Source organism: Carettochelys insculpta, chromosome 1, assembly GCF_033958435.1.
Source record: "Carettochelys insculpta isolate YL-2023 chromosome 1, ASM3395843v1, whole genome shotgun sequence".
In the NCBI taxonomy this organism is placed as follows: Eukaryota; Metazoa; Chordata; order Testudines; family Carettochelyidae; genus Carettochelys; species Carettochelys insculpta.
Genome location: NC_134137.1, coordinates 323,969,444 through 323,989,989, shown reverse-complemented (window position 1 = coordinate 323,989,989; position 20,546 = coordinate 323,969,444).

Below are 20,546 nucleotides of genomic sequence, written 5' to 3'. Positions count from 1 at the left end.
TACATTCTACAGAAACCACTCATGGCAGACACAAATAGATCATAGTGCTCCAGCTCTAACATCTGAATCTGGGAGGGGTCATTATTGTAAATGGTTCACAGGAAAGAGATGGTGTGAAGAAAAATAGAGAATGATTTGCCATTCTGTTCTCTGTCTCGAAAGGACAAGCAAACCAAAATTGAGGCTATCAGCTAAAAAAGGGGCTTCTCAATCCCTTGTTCATTCTTTGTGGTTTAGAAAAATGCCTTTCGAGCGTTGGGGATTTTTAAAATTGATTTCTGCTGCTTGCTTTTTATTTTAGAAATATCAGGAATTGCAACCACCTGCTTTTGCTGGTGAACTCCTACAGCCAGGATAATGAGACAGATAGATACTTTCAGTCCCAGCAACTTGTTTGAAGGAGGAATATTCCTGAATGTCTAAAAAAATTCTTTTATTCAAAACGTTAATTGAAGAAGTTGTTAACAAAAGGTGTCAACGCAAACCTAAAACAGTGTCAGGCTGACTTAAAATCCATTGTCTCTCAGTTCCATTGTCTCTCAGCTTCCACTCTTTTAACCCTTATTTAATAATTCCACTATTTCTTTGAGGGCATGTTTACCCTAAAGACTTAGGACCACCTCTATAAGGTTGACCTCTCTTACGCTATGTCTACACTAAGGAAAGTAAGTAGATTGCAGATCTGCAATTCTAGCTACAGCATTTGTGTAGCTAGGAATGACATATCTGAAATAGACTTACCTGGCCATCCTCACTGAAGAAGGTCAACAAGATAGTTTCTCTGATTGACCTCTCTTACGCCTTCCATTTTGTAAGGAATACAGGGGTGAACTGCAACCCCCGAGAGATCAGTTTTGCACATCCCCACCAGATGCACAAAATCAAACTTGCAAGTTTGCCCCTAAGCAGGTTGCTCTTCCTGGGTAGTGTAGATGTAGCCTTAGCCACAGTAGTAATTACTGTAGTGGTTCACATCCACTCTACCCTCCTTGGATTAGTGGTGTGTCCCCCCACCAGGAGCACTTCCTCTGATCTAAGAGAGGCAGTGTGGGGAGCTAAGAACTCAATGCTACTCCCTGCCTGCTGCTCTGTTCCCTTGTCACCCCTAGGAACCTAGCTTCCCCTCCTTACTCTCAGCTCTCTTCTCCCGACTGGGAACATGGATGTTTCCTGGACTCCTGGCTGGCTGCTTCCCCTCCCCCACACTCCGTTCCCTGCTTCTGGCCTGGAGTCCCCACTGCTCACTCCCAGCTCTTGCCTCCCGCTCCCTACTAGGAGCTGGGCAGCTTCCTGGAATATCACCTCATCATCAGAAATGAGGCACCCACAAGGGTTCCAGTGGGGAGCCAGGAGACTTGGTGCAGCCCACCTCTGAATGGGGAGGGCTTTCTTGTCCAGCGTGGAGCCATGAAATCAACAAGAATGAGAGCCAAAAGATGATATAAGCAATGCAGTGTCTACACCATCTGTGTGTAGTTACAGCAACACAAACATAAAACCTCTTCCTCACATGGATGTAGGGTGGTTATACTGATGTAGCAGGGCTTCATATCAGTAGCAGCAAGGCTGTACTGTAGATACTGGTGTAGTTAGGTTGCCGTAAGCTGTTTAACATCCACCTAACTGAACAGTGGGAGGACACAAGGCTAAACCATCGCAGAGGGCAAGTGTGTACTAGGAAAGAAAGTTAAAGACATTAAGTCGATTTTCTGCACCATCCCCCCAGTGGGAAGTCAATGGGAGAAACTCTTCCATCTGCTTCCCTTAGTTCTTGTGACTACAAGGAGTACTGGGATCAGTGGAGATGCCCTGAACGTTCAATTTAGCACTTCCCTACTAGATATGCTACATTGAACCCTGGAAGACTGAAACCCACTACCTCAATTTTCCTGTAAGTATACATGTGCCCGGAGTTTACCAGTCTAGGCAGGACCTGAATTACTAACTTAAAGAACAAGCAGACAAAATTTAAAAAATAACCCTCTCATATCTTCCTTATGCATCAAAAAGGGGAGGAAAGCTGCTTCTCAGTCCCTGTGTCTACACAAGCCCCTTCCTTTCGGAAGGGGCATGTTAATAAGCGTGTTTGAAAGATGCTAATGAGGTGCTTCTATGAATATGCAGTGCCTCATTAGCATAATGGCAGTCGTGGCGATTCGAAAGTGCGGCTTTCGAATTGCACGCCACCCGTGGAGACGGGACCTTCTGAAAAGACCCCCCCCCCGTTTTCAAAAGCCCCTTCTTCCTATCTGGTGTTAGCGAGAAGGGGCATTTGAAAACTGGGGGGTCCTTTCAGAAGATCCCTGTCTCCACGGGTGGCGCACAATTTGAAAAGCCGCACTTTCGAATCGCCATGGTCGCCATTATGCTAATGAGACGCTGCATATTCATGGAAGCACCTCATTAGCATATTTTGATCCAACTCATTAACATGCCCCTTCCAAAAGGAAGGGGCTCGTGTAAACCCAGCCAGTTTGGTTTTCCTTGTAGATCATCTTTAAAATAAATAGAAACTATATTGATTCTTCTACTGGGTGGAAAAGAAATCCAAAGCAGCTGAATGATGATGGTGATTAAAACCCTGTTTTCAAGGTAAACTCTATCATTTGGGAGAAGTCCAAATGGGACTTATGTTCCTGAGAGATTTTAAGTGTGTTTGAAAATGGGATTTAGTTTTCCAGACTTTATCAAGTGTTTATGAACAAAAAGATGCAAATAGGTTCTTTTGAAAATTCCATTTGGTGCCTCTTTACTTTTAGGTAGTATAAAATTCTGTCCTTCAAGCACTTTTTAAATGTTACCCATTGTAAAGCTTACTCTGGGAATCAGAAAAATCAGTAATTCCCATAACAATCTCACTATTGGACTAGGAAAAACTTGGTTCTGGAATGAAAGACACTGAATAAAACACATGCATTAATATGTAATTGAGAAATGTGTCCATTTTTGTATATTAATAATAAATAATAAAGTATCTTTTCAGTTGAAAAATATTTTTCTTTTGTTCTGTTCTGGAACAAAACCAGTTTTCCCTAAGTGTCTTTTTTTAAGATTTGTGACAGCATGAAAAATGTGTTTTACGTTTTAACATATGTTGGTACTAAACATCATTAAGAAGTATAATATTTGTTGCTTGGAAAGAAACATGGATTGGATCAACAGTATGAGGAATCTCAGTCTCTCATCTCACTGATGGAAAACTGTTAATGTGTGTGTACAGACAGAATGATTGCAGTGAATAAGGCAGTGATTGCCTGCTGTTCTACTCCTTCTAACCACAACCAACAGCTGTATCAGGGGTAGGTCTACACAGCAAAGTTATTTCAAAATAACAGCCATTATTTCAAAATAACCACCCTAGTTATTGAAATAATTTCAAAATAGCAGTTGGCTTACTTTGAAATTAGTAAACCTCACTGTACGAGGAATAGCGCCGATTTCGAAATAGCTATTTCAAAATAGGTACTGTTAAGACAGGGAATATAGCCTATTTTGAAATAAGCCATAGAGCATCCACTAGCTCTATTTCGAAATAGGCTCTATAGCCACGTCTACACTGCACTGCCCTTCTGGAACGGGAATGCTAATGAGCGAAGGGGAACATTCGAACAAGGCACCGATTTAAATATCTCATGCCTCATTTGCATATTCCCTTGAGAGCTCACTTCCAGAACAGCCTTTTCCAAAAGCAAAAGCTGTCATGTAGATGGGGTTCCTTCAGAAGTAAGCCCCCTTCTGGAATACCCCTTATTCCGTAAATGCCTCATTTAAATGTTCCCCTTTGCCCATTAGCATGCCCCTTCCAAAAGGGCTGGGCAGTGTAGACTCAGCCTACATGTGTAGGTGCTGCATTTCGAAATAGCTGAGTGCTGTTTCAAAATGCATTTTGCTTTTTTGTGTGTAGCTGTGTTATTTCAAAATAAGTTATTCCAGAATATTTTATTTTGAAATAAGGCTGCTGTGTAGCCATACCCTAGGTCTCTTCACAGCCATGTCTCTGCAATCTAGGATGGAACATTGTTTACTAGTTGGTCAAATGTGATCAAACCATTTTATACCAAGAAAGAAAACTATTTTTATAGGGAAAATCTTGTTAATCTACATACCTACATAGGTAGCTGTTTTCAGTTAGATAAGCAGGGACCAGAAAATTCTTACCAGCTCATACTTGTCTGTAAAAGCAATTTTCAACAAGTACTTATTCTTCCTGTTCAGGTCCCCTCCCATATGCCTCCAATCCTAAATTCTTATTTCACTAGTACCAAAGCATATGCTACTAAATACATTTCATAGCTTTTTCAGGCAGCTGGAAAATTATTCAGTGTCTAAAATGGCCCCCTTCTGCCTCCAACTGATTGATCTTCATCTAGGAGAAATAGTGCTAAAACCACAATCCAGCAAGGAAATGCCATTTTCTTGTTCATTAAAGTGTCGTTTTTAGGGCTGGCTGCTTTACTAAGTGGGGAACTTGGGCTGAAATCTTGGGTTTTTTTATCTCCAGACCAGGAGGGGGTCAGGAATTGTGTAGATGCAACCAATGAGCCATGTTCGGAAAGAATATCTCGTGTCCCTCAAGACATCCCTACCTGGTTAAGGAGCACCACTGGCCACGCGTCAGTTGGAAATGTGTGGGCTCATTGAAAGGGGAAAAACAATATTTTTTCCAAATTCTTTTAAACACATGCCTGTCAAAATACACTTAACCTTATCCTTACTCTTAAGTTATCACATTAAATAAAAAGAACGGTTCATAGCATTGTATCAATTAGATGGAAAGGATCAAAGAGCCCATCCAGTCTATTCTTGAAGGGCAGTGTAGGATAATTACCTGCCATCACAATTTCTGTGAGAGGCTGAATAATGTGTGAAGGAGACATGACGTAGCAGCTTTGAGATGGCAGCTTTTCTGCCTTTGGCGAGAGAGCACAACACAATAATACTGTGGTATAAGGGCAAGTTATGGAGCCTTCTTTGGGAACTGTGGTTCAGCACCACAGAGCAGCAGGCCCTTAGTGATAACGTTGTAATGGAAACTGTCAGCTACTTCAGACATCGGGCTTCTGACCCCAGGTTCCGGTAAGAATGTTAAATGGGAAAAGTGCTACTTGCAAGAAAAGACGCAAGTTTAATAAAGGCCGTCATCACCCCACTTACGCCTGGGAAAGCTGCTTTGTGGCAGTATCAGTGATTTCTGCCTTTTGAATTTGCACAAGGCAGAAATGTGCCTTTTTTGGCAAGGAAATGTTCATATTGCCTCAGCAAGGAAAGCATCTTTCATGCATCTAATCCCATTCTCATAGTGCTCAGTCTGCATGTTATAGAACAATCCTTTCCGTGTAGTATGTGGCTTTTGAGTTAAATCTTTTCTTGTCAAAAGTAAGGAGCTGCTCTAGGTTTGTTTTATGTGGGCCCTTTAAGCTGATAATTATGAAAATGTACCTGCTAAGCACTCTGTTAATATACGTTTTATGAACCTACTTCTGCTTCAGCTCATTAAACACTCTGGAGAGAGGGCAGGAGACAATTAAAGCACTGTGAAGCAGAATCTGATTGGATAAAGCAAAACGGAGCAGTTACCTTAAAATCACCCTGTTGTTAATTGGAAAAGGACACCCAGGTTCATTAATGTCTGGTAGAAGAGAAAGTGGATCGCTGAGTGACCACAAGTTCTGTTATAAAAAGCCTCTGAGCTGCAGTATTTAGTAAAGGCAAAATCTTTTTAATTTTCCTGCTGGGATGGCTATCACTACATTTGAGGCCAGACATTTCCGTCCTCTTTCAGGCACAAATAAGCTAAAATGAGTGGGGGGGAAAAAAAACTCTCCAAATAGCCAAAGCAGCTTTTGAACTGAGATTTATGCCTAATTAGTATAACTCCCTCCCCCTTCTGACCTCAGGGAAGACAGTCTGTGAGAACACTGGACAGTGAGAGGCTCAGGCAGATTTGGGAGCAGAGGACGCATGAGCTGGAGAACAACTGTGAAACACAACGTGAATTTGCACTGCATAAATTAATGCTGTATAATGTGGGCTGGATTTTGTTATGCTAGTCACTGGGAGTAGTAACCAATGCAACAAGCAGTCACAGTGAAATCAGTTTTACCACTCAGTAACAGGGTAAATAGTCTCAGAGGGGTAGAGCTGTCTGTCTAGGAATGGGCTGGCATTTAAATTCCCAGGCATGCCCCTGGTTGTTGGGACAGTGTCTGCAGTTGTTTATTTATTCCCCACAAACTGAAATAGTTTCAAAATCCAAGCAACAGCTGATCTGCTTTGCGTAATTCCTGCACACATAATTCTTGCCTGATATCTCAGAAAACACACAAATGGAAAAGGTTTCCCACTAGCCTTTGGCTCTTCCTTAGGGCTTTATGCAGGGATAATGATCTGGCCTCTTCTGACTAGTCAAGTGTAGACCAATGTCTTAGCATATTAGTAACCCTTTCCTGCTCTATTGACATTACAGCAAAAGCATCCAAAGTCTAACATCTGCAAAGAGCAATCTGGATCTTGTCTAAGTTACACAGACTTTAAAATGCCTATGGATGCTATATAAGGATTTTGCACTTGTACAGTAGTGGGACTGACTGCAGGGGTGTTTTGGGAGCTGCACTTTATGGTAATCTATTTCAGGTGCTCCCACAATAACCACAGTGTAAACACCCCAGCTTATAGTTGGTTGGTGCAATGTAGAATCGAATCGTAGGACCAGAAGGGACTTGGAGAGGTCATCTAGGCCAGACCCCTGCATTCATGGCAGGAGTTTGTCTGGGAACACATTGAGGAAGTAACACAGCTTCTCATGCAGACGGATGGGGCTCTTGCTGTGTGCACTCTCCATGCTGCAACACTTGCAATATTTCTCAGTTCTCACATTTCGTGCCTTCCTGCATCTCTCTCCTTGAAAAATCAGATGATTGTTGCTACCAGAAGACTACAGTACACACAATTTCTGGGTTTTGGGTGACAAAAAGTCCAGGGGCTCAGATTGGACCAGAATGTTCTGGACTTGAGACAAAGAGAACCAACATCTGGACAACTCCTTAGAACATTTTACACCCGAAAGGAGAAAAACTATGACATTGATATAAATGATTAAAATTGTGTTGTGCTGACATAGACTCCCTGGCAATTTAAAAGCCCCTTTGTAACTATTTTTACAACGACATATCATAAGCATTCCTCATGCGCCTTAATAATAAATGTGGATGGACGCCCCCAACTGCATTACAAAGATGTCTGCAAGAGAGACCTCAGAGAGGTAGAGATCGAGCTGGACAGTTGGGAAGAACTAGCAGACAACCGCAGCAGATGGAGGCAGGGGTTACACAAGGGCCTTCAGAAGGGCGAGTTGAAGATCAGACAGCTAGCAGAGGAGAAGCGAGCGCACAGAAAGCACAATAAGGACTTGCCAGACACCCACTACATCTGCAAGAGATGCAGCAAGGACTGTCACTCTCGTGTGGGTCTTCATAGTCACAATAGACTCTGTAAATGAAGTCCTCAATTGAAACTTTAAAGGGCGCGACCCATAGTCTATGCAGACTGAGGGATGCCTACCTACCTACCTACAAATATTGACTTCACAAAAATGCTTCAATAACTGGAAGAAAGGGATGATCGCATATACCTTTCTCACAGCAACTCCTCCATATAGTGAGGATGAGTTACAGACGTAACCTTAACCTTAAAGATGAAATGCAAAGCAAAGCTGAAAATTGAGTTGAGCCCAGATTTATGTGTGGTCTGTCCCCACTAACCAGACTGTAACGGATGCTGAGTGCAGAATCACATTTTAACTAGCCTTTTAAGATTCTTTCCCTGACACGCCCCCATGAAACCTTCCTGGTTCACTGAAGCTATGAAAACAGCCCAAAAAAGAAGCAATCACTAACATTTCAACTACCTCAGTTCAATCCAGCATATCTGGGCTGTCACAGAATGGTGCATTTTGGAATCTCTTCTGGAAGTGTCAACAGAATTTTACTGTTGAGAAAATAGAAATTCTGAAATGTTAGTTAATATTAATTTATGTGTTGAATTCCCCACTCCCACCTCCCCTCAACCTCGTTAGTGGACTGAGTGCATATATTTGAGGTTAACACTATATACAGTTAATTGGATTTTGTGATTCAATTCAAATTTCCCAGCACTGTTGCACCTTAAATGTTGTTTGGAGTTTTTAAAGTGTTCAGAACAGCTGAATAACTATTAAAGCGGAGAGGGATTTCTCTGAAATGGACAAAATTATGGGGATGGATCATCTCAGTGACATTATTAGTAACCCTTGCTGATAAGCACAAAAGTTTGTTTCCTTCATCAATAACGTAGTTACACCAGTGAGCTTAGGTTGCATAAATTTTCTTCACTTCAGGTGAAATTCATCCCATTTAAGTGGTGCATTGGTTTTGTGAGGCCTCCCTATATAGCAGTAAATTAAGTCCTTTGAGAGCTGGCCAGAGTATTTAAAATTTCTGTTCTACTTGTGTGCTATATAAACTGATGCACACAACTATTAAAGTGGTCACTGTAGTAATGAAGAAGGATTTGTTACAAAACATTAGTGGTTTGTTTTATCATTTAGCCATGTGTACAGAGGAGCACTTCATCTTCTGTTGCCCTTTAATTAGACCATTGAACATAATTTGATTCAGACCCAGAATATGTCCTTTGCACTGTGTTGAAGATATATACTTTTTTGTGAATAATTCATTACATTGCATTTCTCATTGTATATACATCAAAGTGGCAAAGCAACCTGTATCTTAGCTTATACAAAGTCAGCAAGCTGCAAATGTCTCATTTATGTCCTTTCTCAGTTGGTTTAATGGCACACTATGTTGCCTATTGAATGTTACAACCTGAAGGTTTTGTCTTAATTCTGAAGGCAATAACCATCCTGCAATTGCTGTTGGACATACACCAGTATTTGCTCTTCAAATACATTTCAAAAAATGTTTAACTAATTTGTAAGTACCAGGAGGAAGGCAGAATAAATGGCTGCCTCTACTGAAAAATTCAAGAGTAGAGAGAATTTTAAGTATGAAAAGAACATATAAAACTCTTCTCTTGATAGTGTATAAGCCAAAAGAAAAAGAAAACCCAGCAGAATTAACACTGTATAATAAAAGACAAAAAGGTTGAAGTCACTGGTTTGAATGCTGGACCTTCAAGAGGAGATGTCTGTAAAAAGAATGAAATAGAAAGTTGAGCTGGGGAACATCACATGAAATTTAGCAGAGATCAAAATATTACTTTTTTGCACTTCAAAGGCATCCCTCTTATTTTCATAGGTTATTGAACCCCGCTGGCAGTCTCTGCAACGCATAAATATTTTTGACGGCATGCAAAGTGTCATCTTAATGGTGTATAGATTCTATACAGTGAGCAGGTTGAAATGTATAAATATTCATGCCAATGAAGATGATGTCAGCCCCCTGACAAGACATGATATTGGAAATTAAAATATAAAAAGGATATTCAGATTTTCCCTCCATTTTCTCTTCAAGTTTAGTGCTTGGTTGCATGCACAGGGTAAAGAAATGCCCCTGGAAGACTGTGTTTTGGTTCAGGTGTAGGAAATTAAAAGGAAAGCTCCTCAAACTCGACAGTTTAATTTACTTCTCTTGAGCTCTTTAATACCAAACTTATCAGTTCTCTCTGTTAGGCATTAACTTGTTAAATGAGTCTTAATTATACATAAGCAGATGGAGATTTGAATTAAAATTACCTTACACTCGAGTGGCTTTAGTTCATTATAACATATCTTCCTCTTAATCATTTAGGCAGTCTCATCATCTTTCATATAGAAAGTTATTAAAGTATTCCAATTTCCATATTTCTTCTGATACAGCCACTATTAAATGGCACATAGTGCATATTAGTTGGTGACTTATACCATGCAATTCCTAGTGAATTATTCATGTTGGTAACAATTTTTGTACTTTTGTGTCATCTATATCATTTTATTTTACAGGTTTTATATTTACTTGATGCTTGGTATTTCAGCTCATTTAATTTTAAATGTGATTTATAATGCCAAACCACTTTCACAGTGATAAGACAAAGAACATAGTTTCATGTTTCTTTCATACCTCTTCTCACTAGAAATCAGGAAATGGACAAACAGGTGTTCATTGGTGGTTTTGATATAATAAAGGCTAGGGTGGAAGGTAAGAAATTTCTAATCAACATCAAGGAATCACAATTATGCTACAACTTCAACATGCCGTTTAAGTAACATCATCACCTATGGAGTCCCCAACGATGTTCCATGAAACTAGCCTGTCTTTTCCCAAAATTAAAAGATTTTTTCATATAAAGGAGAAAACACCTTTTAATTTTTGCTGACACAGGCTACGTCTACACTAGAGAGTTTTGTAGACAAAACTTGTGTAGCAGAAACTGTCCACAAAAAAACTGTGTAGACACTCCAGGGGTCCCTTTTGTCGATGAAGTGGATCAAAAGATTAATCTGCTTTTACGTGTAGATGTGATCTATCAGCAGAACTTTTGTAGCTGCATCTCTTCTGACTAATGTTGGTAGACAGTTGCTTTTAGTGTAAATGTAGCCTTACTATATAGTAAAGAACTTCAGTGAAAGAAAGAAAGTCTCAATTGCTGAAAATGAGCAATGCTTTACTCAGAAGCTACTGAATATGCATGCAAGAACAGAGTCATGAACAGACATTCTTTCAAAGTCAGAAAGCCAAAACAAGCCACTTAATCATCCTCATCTCTGCTTCTCCAGGGTAAAAATAAGAAACAAATGGACAAAAAAAATAGCATTTTGATTCTAGTACAACCCTTCAGAAAGGAAAAAACAATGAGACTTTTCAAAGCCAGAAGGATATACAACAAACTCTTTCATATCCAGCAATCTCCAGAACTCTCAAATAATTATTTAACCATAAATAAATATTAGTCACATTTTCCATAAGTACAGTATAATGAAAGTAAATACAAATAAATACAGCAAACAGTATAAGTTTACAGTGTACAATGATACTGTTGTGGGTAAATAATGTACTCTTCATACATTTTTCTTTGTTTCTTAATACCTAATCTTGTTTTTCCTTAGTGTTCTGCATTACTAAGTATAGCTCTCTCTTATGCAGAATATTTGCATATCCGGCAACCTCCCAGTTTTAGGGCTGCCAGATATGAAAGCGTTTTCTGTAGTCTCCTTTGTTGGAGGCAGGCAGACTATTTGCAGGATCCTCTTGGTTAATATTTTATCCAAGAACTCTTCAGTATAAAACTGGGTTCTTCTGCAGGGAAGTAAGTGCATTAGGAAGAGGAGTGACACTGACATCCGAGTCAAAGGGCTGTATTTCTGCTAGCAAACTTCATAACCTTAATTGACTGATCAGCAGACCCTCTCAGAGAATGACAGAGGCATGGGGCATTTTGAGTTTAGGGGTCCCAGACCAGTCCTAGGCCCTGCATTTATCAAACTTCTCATCTGTAGGGTCGTACTAAAAACAAAGGAGTATGTGAAAATGAATACTTCAGACACTTATTTATTAATAATTGTCATATCAGTAGCATGTGTATTCAAAGATAACTTTCATTCTGAGTTTCCGTTGCAAGAAAAACTCTTCATTTGAGAAATGCATTTCTGGCTTTTGCTGTGTGCAAACTCATTCATAATTTAACAAAAAAAGCTGATTTATGTGCATCACTGTTAATGTGAACTATTGTGAGCCCATTCAAACATTCTTTTCCCATTATAGAATGATGATAGTTCTTTACTTGTTTTAACATATTGAATGTGCATTCAGCTGAACCCAGTGATGCAGGAAGACTGACAGAAATACATAATGCAATTGTGATATTAGGGAATACAGTTGAGTGGCTGAGATTGACTATTCATTGAATCTGTCCTTTTGGCTTGCAGTTCTTTCAAGTTGGTGGAATGTATACATTTCAGGAAGAGATCTCATGAAATTTCATTGTACATTTGTTAAAACTGTTCAGCTGCTGAATATAGATATTCACTTAGTTCTCTGAGCTCCCAAAAGAATCCAAAAAGGGTACAAATTTGTTACAGTCACTCAAATCGCCCTTTAAAACCAGATTTGATGGAGTCAATAATAACAAAAAAAATTGACTTAGCGGTGCCTTTCTGCATCAGATAGAGATGTTAGGCTGTGATTGGTAGAAAACTCAGATGAAATGTCCATACCTTGTGCTACTGATTTGGACACAGAAAGGATTGCGTCCCATTGATCATGACTCTTTTGAGTGTCTTGAAGAAGTTGCTCAGTGTTATCCCTCTCAACATCTAAAGTAACATTGCATACATCAGTTACAAGATTAGTTTCATGGATTGTTTTTAGCAGCTTCATCCATATGGAGGACATTAAAATGCATTCAGATTTGGGTGTATACTTCTGAATTGACTTAAGACCTGTATGACTGTGCTGTGAGAGTAAAAATTTTTCCCTCTTTTGAGGAAGGCTACTGAAGAATTTTTACAATTGCTCGATTATTCCAAAATATGATTGCTGTCTTGCATGATTCAGTGCAATCAATGCCTACAAGATTTAGTGTGCGGTTGCCAGAACTGTAGAAAATACACTTTGGATTTTTCCCAAGAAAGAGTGCTTGTACTCCTTTGTACTTCCCAGCCATATTGGAACCATTGTCATAGGCTTGACCAACGCAGACTTGGAAATTTAATTCGAAGTGTTCCAGAATTGTTAATATATGAGTGGTGATTTCTTTCCAGTTTTTTTTCCTTTTTTGTGAAATTATTGAACAAAATGAATTGTTCTTCAGTTGAAACCTTTGAACTTCCGGAAAATGTAGCATATTGAACAACCAAGGACAATCTGGAGTAGCATCAATAATAATTGAAACATACTTAACATGTCACAGCTCTTCAAGAATTTTTGTTTGCAAAAATGTCACACACAACTCAATAAACTCATTTTATATTCTGGTTGACAGGTAATGGACTTGTGATTCATGAACGTGTTTAACATGGGCAGATAAAAGTGGGTCATACCAATTAAGAAGTTCAAGTATATCAAGAAAGTTTTGTTTGAAGGGTTTTTTCCAGTTATCAATGGCTGCATTTATTGCACTCAGAAGTGAGTTTTCAATTGTAGAGCAGCACTAGCTGATAGTTTTAACTGATTGCCATGTAACATGTCTTTATGCGATACTGAAGTTTCATGTGCAGGTGTTCAGTTTTTCAACTTCCTCCAATTTCTACTGATGCTCCAGCTGGATGGACCAGATAGTGCTGATGCATTTGTAGTATTAATGTTAAAAATGAAGCAGGATATGTAGTATGGAGCTTGCTTTTCCATGCTCCAACAGAGCCAGTTTCTTGTGTAGCTCTCTTTGCATGGATATGATATAATAACAGTTTGGAGGGGTTATTTACTATGGCCCTTATAGCCGTAATTCAAAATCTTGAAATTTCATCTGCTAACATGTGTCTCTGATAACTGGTGCATTATTATGCATATGAACACCAGGCAATTGCAAGATTAGATATAAAGCTTATTAAACAACTAGAATGAACGGATGCATCTGATAAAGTCGGCCGTTCCCATGAAAGCTTATGAGCCAATAAGTCTACTAAGTAGCACAGGACTTCTCATTGTTTTGGTAGGATTAAAAGTTTATTATCACAAAAAAAGCCTATAAAGGTGAATTTAAAACTGGAAGAAGAGGTAGCTTGGTGTTGAGCTTGATATGGTTATTGTATACAAAGACACATAAGGAAAGAGAAATATGAATATCTCCTATGCAAAGATAAACATCTAATTTAACAGCTAACCTTGCCCTCAGACCCAGCACAATCACGTTAGAGTAACAGAATTATTTATGATTTTTAAAACATCTAAACTAAGCAAAGACTGTAAAGAACATTTCATAATGGTGAATCACTAATCACAGAAGCTACTCCGGTTTCCAGTCATACAGATCAAAACTCAGATATGACTGATAATCTGCAAGGCCCAAGGTCCCACAATGATTTAAATATATTGTTGAAGGTATATGTAATGACTTCTGTTGTCTCTCTCATAACTGCAAGGCGTATAATAAATGGAAATGACTTGGTAGATTAATGTCAAAATTTGAGGCTCCTTTATCTCCTGATGGCCCTCCTGCACCTACCCCGCCCCCACTTGCCACCCATAGGGGCTGCTTATCAGTTCAGTTCTCTTGGTAGACCTGTAGTGGAAAATAGGCTCAGTGATTTCTGCCACCGTGTTAGAGAGCAAGGATGCTCCTGCAGTTAGAATGCTGGTCTAGGCCATAGAAGACCAAGCTTAAGTTCTTATGCCACCACAGACTGCTTGGATGACCCTGAGCTTGTCACCTAAGTCTAGATCCTCAAAAATATTGAAATACCTTTATTGATCTGCACCTTACTTTGGCTGTGCCTCCGTTCCCATCTGTAAATTGCCTTAATTGCACTTCCCCATTTTAAAAGGGAGCTGTGTGGATGAATGCTTTGACAACTCAGAAAAGTTCATCTAATGTGGTGATGGGAGCAAAATAAATATTTTAGTTAGTTTAAAAAAATGAGAGCTAGAAAGCTTGCTAGTTCAGATAAGTCCTCTCTACTTCTGGATGTAGTATAGGCTGTGCCTTACTGTGGGTTCATGACTGCAGGTCATTTATTTATGAAAATAACCACAGACTGTTGTTAATATTGACTAGGTCAGGTGTTCTGAAATGTACGAGTATGCATAGAGGTGACACCTATATTGCTGAAGAGATGAGTCAAGCCTTTCCCCTCAGAGGAGAACTGTAGTGTCTGACTCCACTAAAGTAACTGAATTAAGTACACAAACAGGCTGTAATAGTCCCAGAGCTTCTAGAGCAACAACAAGCAGCATGTGGATGTTATGCTGAGTTCTAACAGCATCATGTGAACAGTTTGACACTTCATGTTGCTTATGTTTGTTATTCCAAAATGTAATGTAGAAGTATAATCATATTAACACCTTGAAAGCAAACACTGAGGTGTGAGCAATTGTTAATGCAATCTTCTTGTAAGCAGCTCCTTTAAACAGTGCATTGATATGTGAGGCAATGCTGGCATTTCAGTGTTTTCAGATAGTCCCATGCTTGCAATCCCCTGCCGAATGTACTGTACTTTAAAGTACCAGATGTTCATTTGCTGTATGTTCCCTTGAGCGTATAATGGTTTCCCTGCATATCTGTAATATTTGTATTAGACCCTTCCACAGCAGTTTCTTATGCACTCAGTCACCTTACCTGGTAAATTTGCTGGCTCTCTGACCTATCATAAACAGGTCTGGTGTGTTTTGTTGACATGTATTCCTATATGTCTTTTTCTCTCTGCATTTTCTTTCCATGGGACCATTAATTCTTCTTACACACATTGTCAGACTGAAAATGGCAGATACTGTACATAAATGCTGCAAAGCTGTTTGGACTCCTCCAGCTCTGAACATCAGCCTTTGCACCAGCTAATTAAGTTTTCTGCTTACCGCCATTGAAGGAGTCAGTCAGGTGTAATTAAAACTGAGCAGCCCATGACAGCGGTGGCATTTGTCAGAATCATCCAGTGGTTCAAATACCAGTTCTGACAGAAATGTCAAACTGATAGCACTCCCATCTTCCCAACACATGCAGGGGAAGCAGGAGCAACTTTTATTATAAATGCCTTGCTGATAACCTTTCTGAATCCCAGAACACCAAATGCTACACATGAAATTTCATTATCCTTGGAGAGAATTCAACATTTGGATACTTATGTTCCATGAAGTAAAATCCACACCTCCTTCAGCACTTTTGCCAGTGTCTGCTCTTTTCAGGTCATGAAAAACCAACCAGGAAAGAATGGTGACTCCAGCAAAGTTGAGTAGTAAGATTTGACAAAAGTCCACAATAAGCTTACAAAAAAAAATTAAACCAACCCATCGTATTTTATTGTCTATATCAATAGCGGTCATGATGTCACTGAGGAAATAAGGAGAATGTTATTATCTTGTACAGACAAGTAGGAAGATACAGTCCTTTCTCCAAAAAATGCAGAGTCTAAATTAGGCTGTTAAAGGCGATGGGAAAACAGGAGGAAGGAAGATGGCAGAGAGCAAAGGTATAGGGAAATATTGCTCTCAGGAAATATTTATGGAAAAAGCAATTGCATTTGTTGCCTTTTTCACATAGAACTTTATCAATATAATTATCTCAGTTTCTTTAGTGAAAGTATTCTCACACTCATTGTATCACAACTGGGAGTGGAGTGGAGTGAAGGAACAGGAACAAACCAGGGACCTGGAGTAGATCAGTAGAAGTCAGATGGACTGGAAGGATTCCCAGGGCCATTGTTCAAGTGCCTATTCAGGGCTGGGCCCACTGAACAGACTGGATAGGAAGCAGAAAGAGGCCACCACTACTTTTATTATTGCAAGGTGGGACGTAGTAGCATAAGTGGAAGAGTTTCCCGGCCCACGATGCAATTCAGTTCTAGTTAGAGGGGATATTATGTACTATGGGGTAGCCTTCACTTCAGCAGAGGGCAAAAGCCCTGCCATTTCCCATCCTCTTCTTCCAATACTTCCCACCACATGCGAACCAAGATGCATTCCAAACATGGGACTGTGTTACAATTTAAACATGCAATAAGTGATTTGTCATACTACATTTGAACTAATTAATGGGTGCAGGGGGGATCATAACTGGGATTACAGACATAGCAAGAATGTGTGCATTACCTCATGTGTACTGCTGGCTTTATTAATTCATCATACCAGTGTACTGTTCTAGAGTTACCTTAATGATCGTTTTACAGCACTGTCCCAGACTGCCTGCATTGTAAGTCCAAGTGGCCGAACTAAGTGAAAAAGCCCCTCTTCAATGGTGGAGCTCATCTGCCTGGTGCTCCCCATTCACAACATGCTGAGCCAAAGAGTTTTTCATAAAGGAGAAAATCCAGACATTCAGAGAGATTCCTGGTCATAGTAAGCTTCCTCTTACTGCCCTCTAGCTTATTAGTTCTCTCCAGTCATTGATTTGCTGGTCAGTCAACAGGTGGCTATCTATCTCCTTGGCATAGGCAGCTGCGTTTCCGCTATAGGCCTGAAAGGGCTGCTCTGTCTTGCACTCAAAGATTTCCAACAGATTAACATAGAATCATAGCATTGGAAGAGACTTCAGGAGGTCACCAAGTTCAACCTCCTTGAAGCCGTACTAGACCAGTATTAAAGCTTGTACCAGCATCAAGCCTACCTTGTCTGAATGCCCTACACAAGGACCACAGTTAAACAATACTATTTTCTTACTTTAAAATAAATTAAATCTGAAATAAAAAAGCAGTCCAGTAGCACTTTAAAGACTAACAAAATAATTTATTGGGTGATGAGCTTTCGTGGGAAAGACCCATTTCTTCAGATCATAGCCATACCAGAACAGACTCAATATTTTCCATTGTGTCTCTGTAAACTAGTAGCTTGGCCTGCAGCAGGCTATAGTTAGCCATGAAATAAAAGCTTATCAAATAGATCAGAATAATACTGTGTGGGGCTTGCCATGATGTAGGGTGTAGAAGAGTAGACTCTTCCCTTTCTTTCCATGGACTCAACATGATATGCTCTTTCACTGTGTTGGCAGGCTTTCCACTGGGCTGGGTTGTGGCCTACTGCAAGCATCCTGGGGAGAAGATCAGGATCCTATGGGGGAAAATGAAGAAGTTCAGGGATGACCAGCTGCAAAAAATGCACAGCAACTTCAAACACAAACTGGAGCAGACCTCACATACCAGAAGGAGGAGGAGCAGGCGAGGAAGATGGAGAACAGGAGAGGGAAAACAAAGTGCTGTCATAATACCTGGATCATGGCAGGAGGCAGAGGGAGCTGGCCTAACAGCAGTCAAGAAGGCTGTTTCAGTAGCTGCTCAAGGCCAGCAGACTGCAAACTCCATCTATAGCACCAGTGTTGCCCATCCCAGGTCTGCATTATATAAGACCACCATTAGCTGTTAACTGCCTTGCATCAGAAGGACCAGTTGAAACCCACAATGAGTGCAGCATACCTCAGCCTCCCCACATTACAACATTAGCAGCCAGCTGGCACGAATGCCTTGCTAAGGCTCATCTCCATCTTCTGAGGGCCACAAAATGCCACTGAAATGTCTGCCACTGTGTTCCGGGCCCCGCTATTGGCATTCTGTTGTGACACTGCATCTGGGAATGCCTTTGTTCTGACTGCCACGCACTGACGTGAGGCGTGGGCTGGGGCAGACGTGCTTTGTGCTGTTGTGATGATGGACTAAGCACATTTGCTCTCAGGACTCAGAAAGGACAGCCATGTTCTCCCACCATTCCTAGAATGCAACAAGTTAGCGAGGATCTACGGTTCCTGAGAAACTGCCAGACCAAAACCCTGTGCCCATGTTTCTGTAGCTACAGGGTAAGAAGCAAACATGGGGCAACAGTGCGGACATTCACAAAGGGGCCTGGAGCTCTGGCAATTGCCAAGGCTGCTACTTTGGCATCTGTGGTGGGCGGCGCCCCAGGCTCCTTTGAAATGCTGCGGCAGTGCTGCTATGCCACTCCACATGGCTCTGAGGGAAAGAGGGGGACCAGCACAGTGATTGGAGTAATGCTGAGGGCTGCCTGCCCTAAGACCTGCCCCTTCCAGGGGCTCAAAGCAAGGCCCACTGTGCCAATGGTGGCTGGTGGCCCTGCTGTGCAGGACAAATATTTGTCCTTTAGGACTTAAGCACATAATCATAGAATCATAGAACCACAGAGCTGGAAGAGACCTAAAAAAACCATCGAGTCCAGCCCCCTGCTCTAAGCAGCACCAAACCCATCAGATCAGCCCCACCAGGGCTTTGTTGAGCTGAGACTTAAACACCTCCAGGGATGGAGACTCCACTACTTCCCTGGGTAGCCCATTCCAATGCTTCCCCACCCTCCTAGTGAAAAAGTTTTTCCTAATGTTCAACCTGGACCTTCCCAACCTCAACTTGAGACCATTGTTCCATGTTCTGCAATCCATGACCACTGTGAACAGCCTCTCTCCAGCCTTTTTGCAGCCTCTCTTCAGTAAGTTGAAGGCTGTTATCAAGTCCTCCCTCAGTCTTCTCTTCTGCAGACTAAACAGTCCCAATTCCATCAACCTTTCTTCATGTCATATGCTCCAGCCCCCTAATTATTTTGGTCGCCCTCTGCTGGACCCTCTCCAGTGTATCCACATCCTTCCTATAAGCTATTTCACAAAGGGACCACCATGTTATTTTAAGCAATACCACATGCTTCCCTAGATCAAATGCCATGCAGAAGGTACTTTTCTAAATTGTGCATTCAGATAGCAAACCCCTTATCTTTCAACAACAACCAGGTTTGGCTCAGGAAAATTCTGTTCTGACTCTTGGCAGACCTAAGGGCAGGTCTAACAGGTTGTGTGGATCAAGAGCAAACTTTCCTACCCTGTCTATCTTTGTACTGGGTTTCTATCTTTGCTGTGTGACGGCTCAGGCTTGCAGCAGTGTGGAATGCACACACAAACATGCACATATGCTTGCCCTTGGCACCAGCACTGGTCTTTTTCGGGTCTGCCAAAAATGCAGTTTGGAAAGTCCCTCCTCGTGCTAATAGCCAGCCTCACATTAGTGAGGTTCAAGGCAGCATGCTAAAAATAGTTGTACACGTTCTTGCTCATTGCTACAGATAAGGTTGGCAAGCTCATCCTACCCCTTCTGTATGAGCCCAAGCTGCAGTCTGCCCTGCAACATCCAGGCTGCACATTTTAGCACATACACTCTGGCCCTGCTAGCATGAGGCTCTCGGCCTGGCCTGGGAGGCTCACTCTCAGCTTGCCTTGATGTTTATCCCACTATATCCAAATTTAGCACACTGAATGGTGTTAAAGCCAGAGACAGCTTTTTACTGGGTTGCTTTCCTTGCAGCAAATAACCACCGTGACATTTATATTTTCCTTGTACTGCTTTTTTTTTTTTTAAACTTTGACCTTCATTAGAATGCATCCTCCATTGGTGTACCTGGAGCTCAAAGAACTATATGTCTCAGTGCAAAGCACTCGTGCTTAGAATGTGTGACAGGCCTGTGCTGAAATTAACATTTTACATCAGTTTGTTTCAGGCTGAGTTGCAAACTTTGCGGAAGAAGGGAGGGTGAGCAGAAAGGTCATGCACCTCATGAGCTTGTCCATCAGGCTGCAGGAGTATCTTTGAAGACGTTATCTGCTTCTTCCTAGGTATCAGATCATGGTTCCTCATCTGGTTCTGCCGTTGCCTTAGCATTCCATCTACCTTGAGCAGAGTGTCTGGCTTCATTCAATGATTGCTGTGGTATGTTGTTTCCTGAACAGATGCTTGTTTAAACTGTAAGTGAACCTTAGCCAAGGTCATTGAAAGTTCTCTTTCATTCGCATCCTGCCTTTCATGTTCTGTCAACCCAAAGGATCTGCTGCATGATCTTCTAGCTATAAAAATGATTTGTCAGTGTTCACCAATATGCAAATATAATCTTCTCTGTTTTATTCAGTGGCATGAAGCAAGCAATGCCGTATGGCATACTGAGCAC